At 35.3% G+C, this 21,160-nt stretch overlaps 1 non-coding gene across 1 annotated transcript; it reads left to right on the forward strand.

Annotated features, from left to right (window-relative positions):
* Positions 1-19,842: 19,842 nt before the first annotated feature.
* LOC121444822 lies at positions 19,843-19,946 on the forward strand. The gene has a single exon (XR_005973828.1). It is a non-coding gene; the product is annotated as a U6 spliceosomal RNA (small nuclear RNA).
* The last annotated feature ends 1,214 nt before the right edge of the window (positions 19,947-21,160 follow it).

Here is a 21,160-nt window from a genome sequence, read left to right on the forward strand (position 1 = left end):
GCAGTGATTGCTAGCCTTTCCCTACTACCAGCACCTCTACTTCCACACACTGCCGACATTACCACCAACAGCAATGCCCTACCCTTTCTTAGGAATGAAACCCCTCGGCAGGCATAAGTTTCTTCCTTTTTTCCGGGCAGAACCATGCCCCTAGAGGAATGGGGGAAACCTGTGTCTGCTTTATAACTTCAATCCACATAGTGCAGCTGAATCTCTAATGAAATATGTTTCACGATTGTTTATCCTCACCTTCTCTTCAGACCTGGCTTGGGGCTCCCCTTCCTAACCACCTAGGCCTGGAACAAGTCATTGTGAAGCTGACATAACCTTATTACTTGTACCTGACTTGGAAAACCACTTTTCTTTAGTTCCCCTTCCACAACCCTGCTTCCTCTCTGCCTATCTCAGGTTAGTTTATTCCTATCTCTTTCTGGCACTGACTGTGTCTTCAGAGGTTGTCTTTTTGTTTACTCTGGGTCCAGACCAACCTTTGATAGGCTCATCCAAAAGTTAAAGATGAAGTCACTCTCCTAGAGAACTTCACATTCTAGCTGAAGGAAAAAAGACAGGTAAAGTAGTGAGACGCCTAAGAGATTAAAAAAAAAAAAAACTTAAAATAGAGGGAGTGTGAGTTCTGCAGTAGGTCAGAAAAGGAAAACAAAACTCCAGAATTAAGGCCAAAGAGCTTCCCAGATAATGTAGGTTTGAATAGGATCTTATGGATGATCAGAGCTTAAGAAGCACAAAAAGGAAAAGGGATAACTTTCCAGACTGTTTGTGAGAAATGATCAAATGCAGAAAATGAGGAATGACTGGAGGTAGGGAGCCTGGCTGTGAACAGAAAAGAGAAGAGCCATTTGGGAAATGTTCCATTGTAATGCTCCCTGGTGCAATAGAGCAATCTAAGCCTCAATCTACAGTGATAGTCACTGTCTCTTGGAAGACCAGCTCACTACCATTCCTCTCTTGGGATAAATATCCCTCAGTCTTACAACTCCTCTACCTGTATTTCTCCCTATGGGATGCAAGTGTCTTTCTGATTAATCTCCTGATGACTTCTTCAAAGGTCTTTTTAACTAATCACATGCCCTCACAGTATCACTTTCTCACTGTTTCTTTCTAAACATTGGCTTCAAAGGCTCACTTCTATCTCCTAGAATCATTTCTGATTTCTCTCATCATGGGCATTCCCAATTCTTGTCCCCTCTGACTGGAATACACTCCTCATCCATAATAGGACCTTCAAAACTTTAATTCTCTTTCTATTGCTTTCCCAGTAATCATGCTTTCATGGAACTCTTCCTGGATCCCTTGTTCAGGCCATATATTCAGTTCTATGCTGATAGTATTGCAGACTGTTTTTTTTACTGTATTTATCACAGACATAATGCCATCACCTTTATGTGATTTATTTGCATGACACCTTGATACGTTGCCGATCTCTGCTACTTTAAACTCCAAAGTTTCATCTGCTTATTTGAAAATTAACATTCACAGAGTTCCCCCTTCCTGACCCTTTGTCTCTTGATCAACTGAGGCATCTGCTTGATTTCTTGAGAAACTTTCCAGCTGAAAACCCATATTATATCAAACATTTTCAGACTAATCCACATCAAGATGTTGTCTTAAACAAACAAACACACACACACACACACACACACACACACACACAAAGGGAAAGAAAGAAAGAAAGAAAGAAAGAAAGAAAGAAAGAAAGAAAGAAAGAAAGAAAGAAAGAAAGAAAGAAAGAAAGAAAGAAAGAAAGAAAGAAAGAAAGGTCCTATTGGCAAAAAATTAAAACTTAGCTCTACCATCCCCCTTACATACTGCAAACTCTGTAGTCTTGGTTGCTTTGGTATTTGAAAGGCAGAAGAGGGGGGAGGAGGAAGGCTTTTTCAGGAAGTTCTCCAAACAGACCCAGTTTACAGCCACACAACTTAATCCAAAATATCCTTTAAAAACAGGCCTTCATTGAGTTGCTGATGTTTGTGCCACAGGGAGTGTAGGATAAATATGCAGCTCAAAAAGTGCTTTCCAGAATGATTTGGGGAAGTATATGTACTATGTTTAATCTGTTTTGAGAAAAAAAATATAACTGGTAATTCTCACACTTGAGTCAAAACAGCCAGATGCTTAGGATCTTCACCCTCCAAACCAAAATCAGTTTTTCTTTCTGCCAGCAAAATCGAAAGACTGGGTGAGTTCACTCCTCACCCAGTGTCAGTAGCTCAACACGGTGCTAGTTTCCCTAGAAACAGTACAAAGGAAACTAAAGGACTTTAGCTATGCCTATGGATTAGAGTCCAACTAACAGTTTTGGTAACTTTCAAAATCTATAAAGAAACATAGTGCTTGTACAAAACCCTCAGCAGTGTTCTAGGGAAAGGAAGCCAATTAATTACTAACTTTGCATTAATTAGCTACACAACTCACAAATACCTTGAAATCTTTCAGAAAACAAAGGCTCCTATAGCCATTGTTCTTTTGTATATAGTCTTCTTTTGTTTCAATGGGCGGAAGGGATCAAGAGGTCAGATTCCCAACCAGTTCCTTAAGGAAACTGCATCTCTGAAAGAACAGGAAAAGGGTTTTCAAGCACAGTCTCTGGAAGATATATATCTTTTATTTAATCTCATCCTTCACTAGCTCACTTTCATCTTTTATCTATGTCTCAAACAGATGCACTTTTCTTCTCCATAATTGAGTATCATAAGTAATTCCCAATGATAGCTGGGCGCTGGTGACCTTTAATGTCAGCACTCCAAAGGCAGAGGCAGGCAAATCTCTGTGAGTTTGAGGCCAGCCTGGTACAAGAGCTAGTTCTAGGACAGGCTCCAAAGCTACAGAGAAACCCTGTGTCGGGAAAAAAAATAATAATTCTCAATGCTTAGAGGCAAGGTTGGTAGATATGGAAAATGAGATTCTGAAACAACTTAAGTAAAAAGCCTGGCAGTCTTGAATGCCTGGTAGACTCTAGAAATATTTAAACATAATAATAATCATATGATGAAAATAGAAAACATTTTCAGGTCAGAATTGTATCAATATTCTGTTCCCTAATGTGCATAACACTCCTATTTTATACCTGAGAAAATAAGGGACAGAGAGTTCAAGTAACTTGCCAACACTCACACAGCTACTAATTTGTCTTTGAATTCTGATCATTTTTACCTAATCATCATAATCATATTTTCCTTTGATAAAAGCATTCAAATCTCTGCCCACATGATCTTGTTCAGAAACAAATACCAGGAATCTACCCTGTGTGACACAAACTGCTCACTAGAAAGTGAGAAATCTCACTAACAGAAGGGTACTAAAAATCAAAATAAGACCCTGTTTATGAGAGCCAAAATCACCGACTTCTTTTAAACCCAAGTGTAAGATTTTTTTTTTATTTTTATTGATTAAATTTGTTCTTTGATCTTTTCCCACACGTATATAATACATACTAACACTGTCACCACCCATTTTCTCTCCCCTCCCTACTCCTTTATCTAGCTTCTTTACAGAGCCTTTTCACAGGTTCATGTCTATTTGTTTGGTTTTGAATTGCACTGACTTTAACCAGGGCCCTCTGTGTGACAATGGATTTGGAGGTATCTGTTGGAGGCTGGTGGACTCAGTGGTGGATACACAATTCATAACAATGATTAAACATCTCCCAGAAACTACCCACAGTCAACAGTTCGACGTTAAAATATGGGGGTGCTGCGAGTCACTCCCATCTCCATGATCGACTGTTGACAAAGACTACCTTGTGTGTACCAATAAAGTTAACTGCAGTTGTTGTGCGTTTACAATTGCAGTGACTGTGTTGAGTCTAGACAACAACATTTTGCAGCCCTTTACCCTCTCTCCTGGCTCCTGAACACTACTTCTACTTCTTTTGCAATGGTCTCTGAGATGTAGAGAGGGTGATGTAAATGTCTTATTTACAGTTAAAACAACAACAATCATTTCTTCTCAGCATCTTAGGCAGCCATGATTCATGGCACTCACTGCCATCCAATATAAAAATGGTCTTCTCTGATTAGGTCTGAGAGTAGCCTTTGTCTTTGGCTATAAACATACATATATAGAAGGCCGTCTGATGATATTTCAATTTAGTTAAATAATGGTAATATGTTCCTCAGATCTGGCTTGTTAACTAGACTTCCACTAAAAGGCATGGGTTCTTTTCCATGGAGCAGGCCTCAAATCCAAGCAGAAAACATTTGGGCACCACTACGACATTTGTACCACTCTCATACAGATGGGCACATCTTGTCTGTTCAAGATGGGTTGGGGTTTTGATTCACAGCATTCAGAGCTGGGGAGGACCAATGATGCTTTTTCTCCTCCAGCCAGAGACTGAATTTGAAAGATGGTGGTGAGGAAAGGGGTGGAGAAGGTGGGGGTGGAGAAGGTGGGGGTGGAGAAGGTGGGGGTGGAGAAGGTGGGGATGTGTGGGAGAAAGCTGGAGGATTACCTAACATAACAATACAAATAAATAGCTTTGCCAATCGAAACTAAAGTAATCTAAAATTATGTTTAATAGAAATATGAAGTAGATTTGAGTATAAGCTATATATTGGAAAACTCAGAACAGCCACAAAAAATGCAACAAAAAAATCACTAGAGTCATAAATGAAAACAGTACACTAGAAAGTAGCCCCTTAGGACAATGAGAGAAATATAGGACAAAATAGTTATAAGAATTATATGTGTATAATTTTATATATATATATATATATAGTAAAATGCCATGCAAAAATATAATGATATTAACAATAACATTAAATATGATTGAGTACAAAATCAAACCAAGTATACAGATTGTGAGACTGAATTACAGGACAAGAGCCTAGGCTTTAGGTATAGCTCAGTAGTACAAGACTTGTCTAGCAAGCAAACAAAGGCCTTGGTTCAATTCTTAACACTTGGGCAAATATAAATAACATGCTTGTAATCCCAGCACTCAAGAGGCTGAGGAGGAAGAATTGCCATACATTTGAGGTCACCTTGATGTAAATAGTAAATGACAGGTTACCTAAACTATAGTGTAAGATCTTATCATAAAATGACTAAAAGAGACCTACCTAGATGCCAGCTATAAAGTACATACTTTAGATTCAAAAAAAGCAAGAAAATAAGCAAATAAATTGTAAAAAGACAGGGAAAAAACAGATCTTAAAATATGACCCCCAAAATGAGCTAGAATCTATATATTAGCATTAGGAAAATAGACTTTAAAATAAACAAATAAGCATTAAACATCAATGCTTTATGTAAATGTAAAGTATAAACATTATACTTTATGATAAATTATTTGTACATATAAATAGGGAAAAATATAAGGCAGCAGTTTATATATGTGAAGGGATAAGTAGACAATTCAACAATATTGAATAAGTACTTTACCACTATTAAAAATGGAGAATGATGACTCAAGAAATTAAGAAATTTTTAGAATATTAAACAGTATTAAACAACTAGATCTAGTATAAATGTGTAGAACATAACACAAAACAAAAGCAGAAATTACACATTCTTTTCAAGTGCATATTAAAAATATTACAAGTAAATTGCATGCTTAGGTCAAAATATAAGTTTAAAATAGTGAACAATTTTGATAATCCCAGGGGAATAAAATTAGAGATAATAAACAAAAAAATTTGCAGAATTAAAAATGTGAAAAATAAACAATTTTTCTGATTATCAGTGTATCAAAGAAGAAATCATCATAGAAAATATTTTAAATTAAAAAAACATTAAAATATATAAAAATGTTAATAATGCAGCAAAAAACTTTTCTGGGGGAAATGTATATCTGAAAATAACGTAGTAGACAGTAATAAAAACTAAAAAAAATGGTGGTTAGTGTATGCCACCGCCTTTAATTCCAGCACTTGGAAGGCAGAGGCAGGCAGATCTCTGTGAGTTTGAGGCCTGCCTGGTCTACAAGAGTTAGTTCCAGAACAGGTTCCAAAGCTACAGAGAAACCCTGTCGCAAACAAACAAACAAACAAACAAAAACCTAAAAACATTCCAACCTTTTCACAACAACAGACAGATGACAGATGATTCACAGATAGATAGGTAGAGATAGATAAATATAGAGTACTCAAATTCAAAAAGACTACATGGAAAAAAATAGTAATGATTATTCATAAAGCAATAAAATATTTAGTAGAAGAAATGAAAAAAATCATGTGTTATATAATATTATTTTAAGTTGAGTTACGTTTGCTTATTCTATGAAATATTTGCTTAATGATATAAAGATATGTTGCATTATTTTATGTTGTATTTGTTTAACTCTGTGAAGCTGCTTTAGTTTGCCTGTCTAAAACACCTGCTTGGTCTACTAAAGAACTGAATGACTCGTGGCGAGGCAGGAGAAAGGATAGGTGAGCCTGGCAGGCAGAGAGGATAAACAGGAGGAGAAATCTAGCAAGAGAGGTTCAAGGAGCAAGAAAAGACAGGGCCAGCTACCCAGTCACACAGCCAGACATGGAATAAGAAGGAAACAAAAGATATACAGGAATAGAGAAAAGTAAAAGTCCACAGGACACAGGTAGACAGGATAATTTAACTTACGAAAAGCTGGCTAGGGAGAGATTTGGTTCCGCCTCAACTTGATATACCAGGCTTAGTTGACTCCCTGTGGGAGACCTTAACCTCTCTGAAGAGTAGAAGGAGGGTAGAAGGGAAGTAGGGGGAGCGGGAGGACAAACTGTGGTTGGTATGTAAAATGAATAAAAATTTAAAATAAAAGAAGACAAGCTAGCTAAAAATAAGCCAAGCTAAGGCCAGCCATTCATAAGAAAGAATAAGCCTCTGTGTGATGATATATTATAGAGCCCAGTGGTAGGCCCCCCGAAGAGTAAAGAGCAAAGACCAAAGAGTAAAAAGAGTAAAAAACAACCGACAATAATCATGAAACTAAAAGTTAGTTCTTTTACTAAATCAACAAAAATTGACAAACTTTTTGCTAGATAAAATCAGAGGGAAAAGAGCAAACATAGCTATTGTGCTTAAAAATAAATGTATTATAAAGGAATATTATAAATAATTGTATATCAACAAATTTGAAACCTAAAGAAAAATTATTTAGAATCACACAACCTACCAAAATTAGAGATAAATGGAAAATATGCATAGATAATAAAAAAGGTTTTAAAATTAGTGTTTTAAAGATTGAAATAAAAATGTTAAGGAACAGATGTCTATACTAGTAGATTTTCCAGTCATTTAAGGAATAATTAAAATCAATCCTCACATACTTACTTAAAATACAAGAGGAAGTCGCCTTGACTAGCCTTAATACAAGGGGAGGTGCTTAGTTTTACCACAACTTGAGATGTCGTTTGTTTTTGTACCCCTTTCTGAACAGACACAGAGGAAGAATGGATTAGGGGTGGGAACAGAGGTGAGTAGGGAGGATGGATTGGGAGGAAAGGAAGTAGGAAAAACTGCAGCTGAGATGTAAAACAAAAAAATTTATTTTAAAAATACAAGAAGAAGGAGCATTCAATTCCCTCTGTGTGGCTGCTGTTTTTGTTTCCTCAGTATCAAAACAGATATCACAAGAATGCTATTTATCATCACTTGTGAATATGGCATGGAATTTCTTAAAAATGTTGAGAAATAGGAACTGAAGGGATGGCTCAGTGGTTAAGAGAAAAGATTGCTCTCCCAGAGGACTCAGTTTCAATTCCCAGCATCCACATGGCCTCTCTCAACTATCTATAACTCTAGTTCCAAGGGATCTAAACCCTCTTCTGGCCTCTGCAGGCACTGCATGCACATGGTGCACAAATATGCCTAATACAAATAACCATGCATTGAAAAGTAAATATTTTTAAAGTATCAGAAATATAATATTAAATACATTATAAACATAATATATTTAAATATAAATATAAAATATATTGTTTTAAATATAAAATATTATGTTTCATCACCAAGTGAGGTTTCTATTGGAGTGTAAAATTGCTTCAGAATATGAAAAATCAAAATAATTCATTATATTTGCAGAATAAAGAACAAAATATATGATAGCCTCAGTAACACAGTAAAATAGTTGACACAATCCAATAGCCATTTAAGAACACAACACTAAACAGGTTAAGTATAGAACAGAAACTCAATATGTTGAATGGTATCTTAAAAAAAATCCAGAGCTAATGTCATACTCAATAATAACAGACTGAAAACAGTCTACCCAAAATCAACAACAAGAGTGAATGTCTATTTTAAGTATTTTATTCAATATAGTACAACAAAAATAGAACAATTAGGCAACAAAAAGAAATAAGTATCTTCAACCTAGGAAAAGAAGGAGTAAAGTATTCAAATAGCACAAACTTTTATTTAAAGGCATTGGAGAATCACAAAACAACTATTAAGTGAATAAACAAGACCACAAGGTTTCAAGATACAAGATTGTAATGAGCAATCTACAAGTGAAATCAAGAAAACAATTACATTTACAATAGCAAAATTCTAAAGTAAATAATTGGGGGCTTAGCAGGTAAAAGTTAACCGTCCTCTGTCTTACAGAGAACCCGAGTTTAATTTCCAGCACCCACGTGGGCAGTTAACAATTACCTGTAACTCCATCTCCAAGGGAAATCTATGCTTCTGGTCTCTGTGAGCAGCCACACTCAGGTAAACATACTCTCAAATGTCCTTGTGTGCTCACACACATACACACATAAAAATGAAAAGAAAATCTTTTCTATAAATGAAAATAATTAGGAAGAAATAAATATATAAATGCAGCTGAGCTTGATGGTGCATGCTTTTAATCACAGCATTCAAGAGGCAGAGGCAGGCAGAACTCTATGAGCTATACAATCCAGCATGGTCTACAGAGCTAGCTCCAGGACAGCCAGGGCTACACAAAGAAACCTTGTCTCTAACAAACAAACAAAAAGGTAAACACAAGATTTGTGCATCAAAAACTAGAAAGTATTGTTAAAAGATTTATAAGACTAGCTAAATAACAGAAAATGGATTGGATAAGATTATATGTTCAGGGCATCAGTAGTGCTCAAACTGATTCACAAATTTAAGTGATTTTGCAACTGAATTTCTAGCTGGCTTCTTTGCAAAAAATTACCAGCTAAAATTTGTGTGGAAAATGCAAGAGACCATTTAAATAGCCAAAATAATCTTCACAGAAAGAAAAAGAAAACTGACTTACTCCCAACCAATGTAAAAACTAACCATAAATTTATAGCAATCAATAGTGTGGTGGTGGAATAAAGACAAATAGAAAAATTGACCAATCATACGGTTGAGAATCTGTAAATGAGCCTACGTGGCCAACCAAGCAGCATCATGAGTAGTGAAGAAGAACAGCTCTTCTAGAAACTGTATTAAACCAACTGAATACAAACATTCAGAAGAATAGTACTACTTACTTAACTCAATGTTTTTACCTAAAATTAAGAGCCGAAATTATGGAACTCTTAAAATAATCAAGCATAAACCTCCATAATTTGATGTTAGGCCAGCATTTCTTAAAGATATTATCAAAATTATAAAGTATAAAATGGAATAGTAAAAAGTTGAATGTTATCAAAATTAAAACTGCTGTCAACCAAACACAGCACCAAGAAAGGAAGGAGAAAGGCAACACTCTCAGGAGCCTAAGAACGATAGAGCTAACTGCACTATAAGCTAGAAGTAGAGACAATTCAAAGAGCTAGCACAAATAGAGAAAAATGTAAAAAGACAACACATGGAATGAAAGCAAATATTTGCTAATTAGTGATTATTTGGCCTTATAGTATAGGACCAGAGGACAGAATATATTTTAAAAATATTGCAACTCAGTAGATTTTTTAAAATGCAATTCTAGAAAAAAAAAATAATCGGAACTGGCATTTACAGATGGGTGGACCAATGGCCATGTAAGATCTTGTAGTTGTGAAAAAAATGCAAACAAGCCCAGAATGAGATACTGAGTCCTACACCTTAGGATGGCTATCATCAGATGCCATGGGTAGGTGAAAAGTGCTTAAACTTAGAAAAACAAATTGGGCAATTAACTGATTAAAAGATCAAACCTATGTTTTTTCAACCATGTTATTTTAGGGTAATTAATCAACTTTATATCAGCAGCTCCTATCTTAGTGGAATTTCAGAAATAATTACCTTCAAACAATGTATGCTTTATATTAAGAAATGCTTCTTTTGCTCCACATCTGAATTTGTATAGTGTAGTATATGAATTAGTGCACATTCAATCTTTCACTAAGCCAAACAAATTCTCAAGCTTGTAAAAATTTACACATAGTTAATATATGAACAAGTAACTTCATTCTTTAAAATACATTCAAAGAAATGAAATGTGTACCTGTTCAAAAATGTATACACTGTTAATAACAGTGTCACTTATAGTAACTTAAAATGGCAAAAGACAAATAAAAGCTCATGAATTCGTAAATAAAAACATAAAATATGACATGTACATAAAATGTAATATCACTTAGTATCATAAAAAAAAATAACGTACTGTCTATGCATGTGATGCCGAACACATCAGATGGGAGGATCGTGAGTCAAATAATTCCAAGATAACTCCAAATAAAAAATCCGAAAGGTGTTTTGTTTTGTTTTGTTTTGTTTAAATTAAAGGGGAACTGTGAGATCACAGCGAAGAAATAGGAATGAGGTCCGACAGTCAGGTGTGGCTTGCAAGGAGAACAGAGCGATCTTGGCGGACTATGACTTTTTGGTACCCTAAGTCACGCCCCAACCTGGTCCAGCCTCTTCAAGGCCATTGGCTGAAGGAGGTTCCCCATCAGACAGGATAGCACACACCTTTATTCCTGAACTCAGGAGGCAGAGACAGGTGGATCTCAGTGAGTTCAAGGCCAGCCTGATATACATAGCAAGTTACAGGACAACCAGGCTCTGTAGAGAGAGCCTGTCCCCTCAAAAATGAAGTACAGATAGGTCTATTAGACATGGAGACATTCTGCTAAGAAGATAGAGAGTAACAAAGGACCACAGATTGTCATATCACAGATATATGAAATGACTGCAATACATAAATCTCAAGAGAGAAAACAAATTAGTTTGCAGTTGTATAGGGCTTTATTGGAAGGACAGAATGTGCAGTGACTACTACTGAGTTAAATTCACTGCAAGATGTTACTATTTATAAATAGGGCTATTACAATAATTAAACTGTCCAGGGATATATGAAAAGCTGAATCATACTCTTTAAGTGGGCAAAATTTCATGATATATAAAAATTGTATCTGAGTAAAAATTGTCAAAAATAGAAAAGGTTTAACTAAATGATCCCTAAAATCTAAAGGGCTTTCAATTTTGGAGTTTGTCAGTGTTGTTTCTTGTCTATTTTGTTTGTGAAACATTCTACTGATTTTTTTTTTACTCAAAATAAAATGATCATTCAAAACTCCCTTACAGTTTCCATCCATAACTGCTACTAAATCTACTTGCCTTCCACTTCTGAGATAATCTCAATGTATAAGACTTAGTAGAAGAGGTTTGAAATGATAGAGGGATTTCAGTACTTGACTCTTTCTGACACATATGAAATCAAAGAGCTATACTACAATTTAAGACAGGGGGGAGTCCGGCTGAATGTATGGGGAACTTGAAAGAGGAGACTTTCCAGTCTTGAGGATGAAGAGGCATTGATTTGATGAAAAAGCACTCCAGGCAGAGAAGAAATAACTGAACAAAAGTAAAGGCAGGAAAGGAATTCCCTGTAAGGACTATACAACATTCAGGATAACTTCAGTTACTATAAATACTGGAACACCATAAATTTTATTTCATTTTAAATATTCAATAATTTATATTCACCTTCTTTATCCTCCAACTTATTTGAATCAGTGAGGCTTTTTTATGTTTATATTCATATTGCTTTGTCTCACAGTTTTTAAGCAAATCAGTTTTTATTGTCCTGTTGCGTAATAAAGTAATACATATTTTTTGAAGTCAGAATTGATACAGTGCCTAAGGAAGTAGTCCAAAAGTAAGTGAGAAAACATTCTAAGCCTCTTCATGACATATACACATATAATATCAAAAGATTCTCCAGAGGATTTTTCATTTCAAGAGTTTTAAATTATTATGTTTCACAATTTAGAATGGTTTCAGGGTTACAGAAAATTTGAACAGAAAGTACAGAGTGTTCCCACATGCTACCTCCACCCACCAAACCCAATTTCTTTTATTACTAACATCTCACATTACTGTGGCACATGTATTCCAAGTGATGAACTAATATTTAGCCATTATTATTAGCTAAAAGCCATAGTTTGTATTAGTGTTCACTTTTTGTATTATACAGTTCTGTGATCTCTGTAAATGCATAATGGCATATCTAACATTATAGTGTTATGCAGAACAGTTTCACACATTAATTATTGCTTATGCTCCATCCCTTCTCCCCCACCACCTTCCTGAGCCCTTGACAGTCACAGATACTTTTATTGACTTTGTATTTCATTTTTGTCAGAATGTCATGTTGTTGGGATTATTAAATATATAGACTCACACTGATGCTGTCACCTAACAATTTTCATTTACGATCCCTTAGTTTTTTTTTTAATTTTAGGTTTATTTAAGTTTCCACATGAGCGTTTTGTTTACATGTATATATGTGTACCATCTGCAAGTCCAGTTCCAAAGGAGTCAGAAGAGAAATTGAGATACTCTAAAATGGAAGACATGGATGGTTGTGAGTCACAATTCGAATGGAGGAAAACAAACCCAGGTCCTTTGCAAAAGCAGCAAATGCCCTTAATCACTGAACCATCTCTCCAGCCCCCTCCTTCATGTCTTTAGTTACTATTTCTATACCTGTCAAACAGATATCTCATTGTTTATTTATTTACTAGTGAAAAACATCTTAGTCATCTTCAAATTTAGGAGCTATGAAAAAGTTTGTGATAAACACCATGGGCAAGTGCTTCAATGTAAATTTGCAATTGACTTGGGTAAATGTGTGAGTCTGCTGTATACTATGCTTAAGTTGTCTAACTTCTCTTGGCCATTCATTGTTAATTTTGTATCTAATTATTAACTAAAAAACATGTATTATTTATTTTTGTCATTGCTGAGACCAAATATTTTCAGGGAAGAATTATTTATTTTAACTTATGGTTCCAGAGGCTTTACTCCATCATCATTTGGCCTTATACTCTTGGTCAGATTGTGACAGTCAGAGAGCTTCTTCACTTCATTGTGGAGAGAAAGCAGAAAACGGTTATATAGTCCCAAGAGATATGCCTCTGATGACCTACTTTCCTCAAATAGGCCTCACCTCCCAATAGTGCCACCATATAATTATTTATTCAGAGAATTAGTACATCATGTGTATTGTTGCTGTGCTTGTACAGCTCATGTTAGGCAGTTATGTTGGTAAGACTTCATGGATGTAGCTTCTGACAGTCCTAAAAAAAAAAGCACAATTTCACAGCAGATTCCCTGATCTTCTGACTCTTACAATGTGTACTCTCCCTTTTCCAGAATGTTTACTGATTTTATTGTAGAAACTGTTTTTTAAATGTGTCTACTGGGACTGGACTCTACAAGTCTGCATTTTGATGGGTTATGGTTTTCTATAATGGTCTCTGTCTGTTGCAAAGAGATGTTTTCTTGAAGATGAGTGAGGACTACACTTATCTGTGGGCATAAGATTAAATATTTAGAATGTAGCTAGGGATTATGCTGGTTTAGTATAATGGTAATTGTAAAATCTCCTCCAGGATCCATAATGTCACTAGCCCTGGGTAGTTGGTTACATCTAGTACGAGGCATAATTTTCTTCTTGTTAAGCCAATCTTAAGTACAATTAGAGAGCTGTTGGTTACCACCAAGGTATGTATGCCACTACTACAACTTAGGGTTATTGTTCCATGCTGGTCGTTGTTATGGTTCACAAACATTATAGTTGTGTAGGACTGTTGGTTCCTTTCCTCCTTTGAAAACTTATATGTTGCCTTCTTATACCATGAAAGCTAGTCCTGAGGGAGGAAGTATTCATGACAGTTTCAGCTCAGTCAGGGGTAATAAGTCCCTGTGTCTGAAGTGTGTGGTGTCTTACCTTCCACCTCTGCGGGGAAAGCCAAGGGCAATTACAACAGCCTGTAATGTTTTGGGAGTCTCTAGGACAACGCTGACCAACAACTCAAAATAGCACTCCTCAAGCCTGGTATTAGAGGTTTTTTTATGCATACAGTCTTTGGATCTTGTTGGTCCATATGGGAAATTTTCATTTAAATTATTTAATATTTTTATTTATAGACAGGCATATATTATAAGATTTTAAAAGAAAAACAGTAAGCTAAAAAAAGCAATAGGCAAATAGGTGTGTCGGGTAATTAAAGACAGAAACTAATTTATGGATAGAACTTGTGGGTACTCAAAAAGGGAGGGCAGTGGAGTAGTGATAACCATAGTTTTTCTACTTACTTGCTGTTTGGCCTTAAGCAAATGTCTTATCAATCCACGCTTTATTTTTCTCATACATTCATCGAATGATAATTAGTTCTGATTCATAATTTGTGAAATATTATAGATAAATATCTGAGAAGATTGACTGGCACATAATAAATATTTTATAAATGCTAAATGTGACTTTGTTAATTGCCAAGGCAGCTTGTTTGACCCCAAAGATTCATTAACATGATATCTTTCATTCTAGTCCCTGCTCCATTCTCCTTTCTGTGCAAACTAATTTACTATAACCTTATTCCACATTGTTACCTATTTTTTCAATATTTTGCTTAAATACTGTCTTTTTGGCTTGTTACATTTCAGACTCATGGCATACAGTAGTTAATAGAAGTATGTCACTGAGAAAGTCATTTCAGCTCTGTTATAATTCCATTTCCTTTTTCATTAGATAAAATGATAATGATAATTATAGAATCTATGCCGTAAACTGTTGCAAGGACTGAATGAGCTATGATTTTACAGCATGTGATACATAAGCATTGGCTGCCATTATTGTGTCAATTCTCAAAGCATCCTTTTAAAATTCTGTTCCTACTACTAACTGATTTGGAGGGATGAACTGACCTGTGAATCTCAGTCTACAAATGATTAGCAAAGCTAAAGAAACTTCCAAAGCAGTTAGTGGGAGAAAGAAGAAAAAAAAAGATACTTTGAAAATTGGCATAAGAACAGTAACAAATATATGTTGATTACAAGAAAATATATTCGACAGGAGCTGGAGATAATCATATTTGGCAAATTAAACTAGTTCCCAAAATACAAATATCTGTGTTTTATATACACTTGCTAGATTTTATGCAGATACATAAAATAATATGTATGCATATGACATGAGAGTAGATATGAAATTGCCTAGGTAACTGATGTGAAATAGAAAGAAAACCAAAAGAAAGGCACAGGGCATGGGGAGAATATGTACAACGTACAATACAAACTCGTAAGAAAAAAATTAAATACATGTGTTTGGTGAATAGGGTAGGAATTGAGTTTTCTTCTTTAGGTACCACACATCAATGATCATTATATATGTCCAAAATGTGAGGCTGAAGAAAACAAAATATGATCAGTGGAACTTCATGGGTAAGAAACATATTTCCTTTAAAAGCAAAAAAGATTTATTATCTATACAGTGTTCTGCCTGTAGGCCAGAAGAGGGCACAAGACCTCATTATACATGGTTGTGAGCCACCATATGGTGGCTGGGAATTGAACCCAGGACCTCTGGAAGAGCAGTCAGTTTCTTAACCGCTGGACTATCTCTCCAGCCCTGCAAAGCTGCTCTTTTTGTTTTTATTGATTTTTATTGAGCTCTACATTTTTCTCTGCTCCCCTCCCTGCTTCTCCCCTCCCTTTCAACCCTCTCCCAAGGTCCCCATGCTTCCAATTTACTCAGATTATCTTGCTTTTTTCAACTTCCCATGTTGAATAGATCAATGTATGTCTCTCTTAGGGTTCTCATTGCTGCCTAGGTTCTCTGAGATTGTGATTTGTACACTGGTTTTCTTTGCTTTCTGTTTAAAAACCACTTATGAGTGAGTAATATGATAATTGTCTCTCTGGGTCTGAATTACCTCACTCAATATGATGTTTTCTAGCTTCATCCATTTGCCTTCAAATCTCAAGATGTCATTATTTTTTTCTGCTATGTAGTACTCCATTGTGTAAATGTACCATATTTTTCTTATCCATTTTTCGGTCAAGGGACATTTAGGTTGTTTCCAGGTTCTGACTATGACAAATAATGCTGCTATGAACATCCTTTGATATGAGCATACTTTGGATATATACCCAAAAGTGATATTGCTGGGGTTTGAGGAAAATTTTTTCCTAATTTTCTGAGAAATTGTGATACTGATATCCAAAGAGGTTATAGCAGCTTGCACACACACCAGCAATGCAGGAGTGTTCCCTTTCCCCCACATCCTCTCCAGCATAAGTTGTCATCAGTGTTTTTGATCTTGGCCATTCTTACAGGTGTAAGATAGAATCTCAGAGTTGTTTTGATTTGCATTTCTCTGATGACTAAAGATGTTGATCACTTCCTTAAGTATCTTTCAGCCTTTTTATATTCCTTCATTGAGATTTCTCTGTTTGGGTCTGCACTCCATTTTTTATTGGATTATTTATTCTTTTGATGACCAATGTCTTTAGTTGTCTGTATATTTTTGAGATCAGGCCTCTGTCTTGTTACGGGGTTTGTGAAGATTTTTTTTTCCCATTCCATAGGCTTTTGTTTGTCTTGTTGACCATGTCCTTTTCTTTACAGAAGCTTTCCAGTTTTAGGAGGTCCCATTTATTAATTGTTTCTCTAAGTGTCTGTGCTACTGAGGTTATATTTTGGAAGTGGTCTCCTGTGCCAATGCATTCAAGTGTACTTCCCACTTTCTTTTCTATGAGGCTCAGTGTGGTTGGTTTTATGTTGAGGTCTGTGATCCATTTGGTCTTGAGTTTTGTTCATGGTGACAAATAGGAATCTATTTTCATTCTTCTACGTGTTGATATCCAGTTATGCCAGTACCATTTGTTGAATATGCTTTATTTTTCCATTTGATATTTTTTGCTTCTTTGTCAAAAATCAGGAGTTCGAAGGTGTGTGGATTAATATCCGGATCTTTGATTTGGTTCCATTGGTCCTCCTGTCTGTTTATATGCCGATACCAGACTTTCTTCAGTACTGTAGCTCTGTAGTAGAGTTTGAAGTCAGGGATTGTGATACCTCCAGAAGATACTTTATTGTATAGGATTGTTTTTACTATCCTGGGTTTTTTGCTATTCCATATGAAGTTGAGTACCTTTCTTTTGAGGTCTGTGAAGAATTTTGCTGGTATTTTAATGGGCATTGAATTGAATCTGTAAATTGCTTTTGGTAAGATTGCAATTTTTACAATGTTAATTCTACCTACCCAAGAGCATGGGAGATCATTCCACTTTCTGGTGTCTTCTTCAGTTTTTTTCTTCAAAGATTTAAAGTTCTTGTCATACAGGTCTTCCACTTGTTTGGTTAGGGTTTCTCCAAGATATTTATGCTATTTGTGGCTATTGTGAAGGGTGATGGTTCTCTGATTTCTTTCTCAGCCCATTTATCATCTGTGTACAGGAGGGTTACTCGTTTTCTGAGTTAATCTTGTATCCTGCTGCATTACTGAAGGTGTTTATGAGTTGGAGAAGTTCCTTGATAGAATTTTTGGGGTCACTTATGTAAACTATCCTATCGTCAGCAAATAATGAGAGATTGACTTCTTCTTTGCTGGTTTGTATCCCCTTAATCTCCTTTTGTTGTCTTATTGCTCTAGCTAGGACCTCAAGAACTATATTTAATAGATATGGAGAGAGCGGCCAATTTTGTCTTGTTCCTGATTTCAGTGGTATCACTTTGAGTTTCTCTCCATTTAGTTTGATGTTGGTTGTTGGCTTGCTGTATATTGCCTTCATTATGTTTAGGTAGGAAACATTTCTTTTAAGTTTGAGTAGGCAAATGCTATAAATATATAAGTCATTTGCATAGAGTTCTCAAGAGACGTTGTTGTTGATGATAATGAACTATATATATATATATGTTTAATATATATGTTTAACTATATATATATATGTTTAATTCACACATATACACATACACACAAACACACATGATTGAGTATGAATGAGAATCAGAACTTCCCCTGGAATTATGTTTCAAATGAAAGTCTACAACTTTGAATTTTCACAGCTAGCTCTCTATAAGAGAGTTCATTTTAACCTCCTGTCTTTTCTATGATCTTCAACTCAGGCCTCATAGCTTAGAAAACTGAAGAACAGAGATTAGGCACATAACCAATATTATACACTGAGTTATTGAGTATGCTTAATTATGTTTGAATTACTGCTGCAAATTCAATGCTCAATCCACATTTTTTTAAAAACCATTTTCTGCACATGTCAAACCATATTTTCCATGTAATGTTGCCAGTCCTATATCCATATTAAAATACTTAATCCCATTTCATTATTGTTCATATGTTGGCACCCACTACAACACTAAAGATAATATTAAATTTAACATAATTAGTATGTGAAAGCAAATAGGACTAAAATAATATAATAGACTTTTTATCTATCAAAACCTTCTGGTCCATCTAACATCTTTCCACATATCACACCCTTGCCAATTCTAATGCATAAACCAGTTTCTTCTACTTTCTACTTCTTAATAGCTAGATTGACAAATATCCATATTACTTGAAAGGAATAAAACATACTGTACAATCATCAAAGACTCAGGGAACATCAAAGAAGAGTGGGAGGAAAGAATTTAAGAAGTGGGTAACTTCAAAGGCCCACTCCCAGCTGAGGAGCTATTGGTAGTTGAGAGACACTGAGGAAAGGGTGGATAGTCACTTTTCTTTGGGGATGTGGCCCCTGGCAAATTGTTCGTGCCCCAGTGGATTGACCCACTCTTATTTACACATAGTCAGCACTAACTAGACTCTGAGGAATAATAATAATAGATAATAATAATAAATTAACAATAGCAATAATCAGGGCACAAAGTAGGGACAGATGAGTTGGTGGGTTCCAGTGGTAGTTAAAGGGTCTCTGCTTCTGCAGTACTGGAATTGTAGGCAGCTACTGTGCCTACCCTCCCAATTTGGCAGCAAGAGCTTTATCCTATGAGCCATCTCTCTAGTCTGAGGGACAATTTATTGATCAACTTGTTTTTTAAAGCAGCATGAAAATTTTCTTCTAAGTTTCATGAGTTTTCAGTTATTGGACCATATAACCCAGTAACTTAAATTGTACACAAAGAACAAATAGTTATTTGTAATCTAGAACATGATTGTGCCTGTACCACAAGGACCTAGATGAGGCACTATGAGAGGACACTAAAGAAAAAAAAAACAGAAATGAAAGAAGGTTCAACTCAAAAGAAGAAATTCAAGGTAAGGAATGGGAGGAATTTTTTTCCTGTTTTTTTGAGACAGGGTTTCTCTGTAGCTTTGGAGCTTGTCCTGAAAGAATCTATTGTAGACTAGTCTCACCTCGAATTTACAGAGATCCGCCTGCCTCTGCCTCCTGAGTGTTGGGATTAAAGGCATGTGTCACCACCACCTGGCTTGAAAAAAAAAAATTAATATTAGATACTTTTCAGTACCTCCTCTTATTTTTATACGATGTTCTCATTGTTAGGGTTAAAATTAAATGGGATAAAATGTATTTTTTCCTCTAATGAATAGTCCTGAATAATTTAAGAAATTTTATGATAAATTAGTTGATTGCTTGCAGTATAATTTTAGTGGTCACATAGGTTATCTACAATACCCTACATTCATAAGTATGCCTTCCCAATTATTCTTAAAAATACTCCTCTCCATGCTCTTTGGCAGTACATATACTAAAACTGGAAAGATAGAAAAATATTAGCATGACTCCTACACAATGATGGCATGCAAATTCATGATGTACCACATACATATCATATTTTATCTTGTTATTTATATTTTTAAATAAATGAATAGATGGATGAATACAAAAAACCTTGCCACTAGGTTCAACTGAACTGTCATACCTGCCAGAAGAGGTATGTCAATTTTCTTCAATAGGTTGATACTGGGTATATCAACCACTCCAGGACAGGCCTCACATTCACAAGTAATTGAACAGCATATAAATGACCCCAGAGTGTTTTGGTGTGTGTGCTTCTATTTGGCTGTAATTATTGGGATTTGGGGAGAAGTGTGTTGTTTTATTGTGTTTTCTTGGTTTAGGGGATTTTGTTGCTATATTGGATATTTGTTTGTATTTTGAGAAAGAACTTAAAGTTGGATAGGTAGCAATAAAGGGAGAATCTAACTACTAAGAGGACATGGAGGAGGTTAGGAATATGACCAAAATATATTTAAATTTAGAATTGTTTTAAATAATAAAAAATACTCCGCTCTTTTCACACATTTAATGACCCACTCAGGGTATTCACCGTATTTTTCCCCAGCAGCCTATTAATCAGAGAGTCTACTCCCAAGTTCATCCCTTGTCACTGTTGCCAGAGTGACCCTTTTGAGGGACATATTGTAACATGTAATTCTAGTTAGTGCTCAGGATCTTTCCTCAACCCCCTCAGGATCTTTTAATGGCTCCCCATGTCTCCAATCAAACATCCAAACTTTTTCTTTTTAAATGAAAATTTTTATACAATATATTCTGATCACAATTATCCCTCTTCCTATTCCTCCCACCTTCCTACACAGCCAACTCTATGTTCTTTCTCCTCTTTTTAGAGAATAAACGCCTAAACTTTTTAACCTTCTTGTTCAAATCCTCCAATGCTCCATTGATGCAATTAATCCTTTCTGCTATAAACTTTTTCATATATATATACTATGAAATTCTTAAATATCCAATTCCTTTATTCATGATAGAAAAACTGTGTATTCCCAATCTTCAGATCTGGAATCTACACCGAAGTCTATATAAAAAAAATTAATGAATTTGCTAACAAGAAGTATGGCAAACAATAAGTGGTTCAATTCACGATACTTGAATCTTGGTAGCAAGTTATTGTATAAACTTTCATCTAAAGATACAATGCAAATTAAATGTGTATAAATAATAGCCTAATCTGAAAGAGTTGATCGGTGAATCAAGAGCTGTAAATATACATTTGTCTCAAAACATCATGAAATAGTTTCTT

This window comes from Microtus oregoni, unplaced genomic scaffold, assembly GCF_018167655.1.
Source record: "Microtus oregoni isolate MIOR12 unplaced genomic scaffold, Mior012 000142F_ref0000161, whole genome shotgun sequence".
Taxonomy (NCBI): domain Eukaryota; kingdom Metazoa; phylum Chordata; class Mammalia; order Rodentia; family Cricetidae; genus Microtus; species Microtus oregoni.